Source organism: Pongo pygmaeus, chromosome 10 (genome assembly GCF_028885625.2).
Source record: "Pongo pygmaeus isolate AG05252 chromosome 10, NHGRI_mPonPyg2-v2.0_pri, whole genome shotgun sequence".
Taxonomy (NCBI): Eukaryota; Metazoa; Chordata; class Mammalia; order Primates; family Hominidae; genus Pongo; species Pongo pygmaeus.
Window position 1 is genome coordinate 55,805,135 of NC_072383.2, and position 2,254 is coordinate 55,807,388.

A 2,254-nucleotide genomic window follows, 5' to 3' on the forward strand; every position below is an offset into this window, starting at 1 on the left:
ATACAGGAAATCCAGCTAAATTTGAATTTCAGAAATACTTTTTTTTTTACCAAAGAATTTAGCATTTTTTAGTATAAGTATTTAGTAGAAATAGGTTCCATGAAGGTACCTGGGACATAGTTTTATTTGCTAAATCTGGCAACCCTAAGAAATAAGCCATGCAAAATGAGGGGTAAATTATTATATTTAGAATCAATAAAAATTGGAACCTATATGATATGCTATCAGGCCAGCTACATAAATTCCCTTTTATAGAATATTTTACAATTAAAGAGCAATAATGTATGCTGTGTTCCATGATTGCAGCTCAATATGAAATCTCTAAGTAATTTTGATCAAGAAATTTCTTTACGTTGATGTCGAAACACAAGCAATAATAATTTAAAATAATCCCATGCATCCTGATTGCCATTCTACTAATTTTATTAATTTATGTGTAAAAATGTTGAACCAAAACAATACACTGCAATGTTCTTAAAAGAAGAAGAGAGAGAAAAAAAAGAAAAGAAAAAAAAGAAAAAGAAAAGCCGTACTGAAATTCTGAGCTGTTGGAAAACTCAGCCAGCAGCAGAGGGCACTAATGTATCACTGATGAATTGTGCATCACAAGAGGCTCAAATATTTTTTTTTTTTTTTGCCTCGCACTAATAAACTTTTATTTCATTCAAATTAGAGCAATAATCTTCCATACATAAGTATTTTCCCTGCCCAATAATTCAAATAAAAAAATCCAAAATGATTAATAAAGAAAAATATAAGAATTAACAGACCCTTTAAATTTGTTTTACATATTTTTAAGGTTAAAAAGGGTTTAAAGTTTGTAATTCCTAGTAGGAAAACATTATCTGAATGAATACCCTAATGGCAAACCACTGTAAAATGCTTCAGCTGCATTCGGGGGAGAGGGGTAGGGATTATCTTCAAAGCACTCCAGCTCTCTTGATGAGGTCAGAGGTACACTGGTTTGTATTACTGCAACATCCATAAGGTGATCTAGGTTGCTTTTCCTTCAGCAATGCCTTTATTTATCAGAAGGGCATTACGCTTGACCTCCAAATTTGGCTGACAATTTACTGATAAGATTCATAACCTTTGGGTTGCTCTGGTATTTTGACATATTTGCTGGGTTCTGAGCCACATCCTGGAAGGCCGCCATAATTTCTGGATCCTGCATGGCTGCAGGAACCCCTGGATCACTAAGAATTTCACTGGGTCCAGGCCTTCTGGCCATCCTAGGTATGCCGCCTCCATTCCAGGTATTCCTCTGGGAAAATTACCAGGCATTTCCCCAGGAAAGCCACCTGGAAAAAAGCCAGACTGAGCTCCTGACTATTGTCTGGCTTCTTCCCCCCTCTGGGCTCTCTCATGCTCTTCTGAGCCTTCTTAACTCTTTCTATTCTTTCTTTGGTCTCTCGCTCTTCACGTTTTCACTCATATTTTCTCTGATGTTCTGTAATTTCCTGTGTCCTAGGTTGAATCAGGATTTATTTCAATGAGTCTGTCATAGTCTCGGATGGCAGCATTTGGCTTCTGTAATTTGACGAAGACACTGGCCCTCTTGGCATACAAAATAGCCAAGTGAGGATTCAGCTTGATGGAATCTGTGAATAAGTCAATGGCTTTCTGCAGTTCACCATCATTTAGGGCTTCAATAGCAGCTGCTTTCTTATCCTTTGCCTGATCCATCATCTCCTCTGTTATCTCTGCATTTTCATCTCCCATTTCTTAAGGGGCATCAGTGTCTGGTTCAATCACACCTTCATTATTAATTTCTAGATAACTTTCCTCACCTGATGGTTCATCTGCCTTTAAGTCTTCCTCCACATTCTTACTATCAGGTTTTTCTTCCTTGGTATTTTCTTCTGATTTAGCTTTCTGACTAGCAGGTGGCACTTTACTCCCCATGCTCTCCACCCACTCCCTCAGGAAGCACATTTCCTTGGTGTGCAGAACGCTCAGATCCTGCTTACACATTTTCACAAAGGCCCAAAGCGTGTTCACTTTGCGGGGGTCCATGGTCGGGAGGCGGTGGGCCAAGCTAAGGGGCTGTGGCTAGTTCCAGGCCCAGATGCTGGCTTGGCATGACCTCGTAGAAGCAGGCAGCTGCCAGGAGACAGAACACACTAGAACCTTCCTGGTCACTGGTTCCTCCCACCCAACAGTCTTGTGACCCCGGGTCCTCTGCCTGCTCATTCCTATTCCCTCTGTGCTGCTCCTGCCCTCTCCCTAGAACCTTCTAGAAGCGTGGCTGCTC

The 2,254-nt window shown here is 40.3% G+C and overlaps 1 pseudogene; it reads right to left on the reverse strand.

Annotated features, from left to right (window-relative positions):
- Window positions 1–991: 991 nt before the first annotated feature.
- LOC129010450 (putative protein FAM10A5) lies at window positions 992–2,016 on the reverse strand (annotated as a pseudogene).
- Window positions 2,017–2,254: the final 238 nt, after the last annotated feature.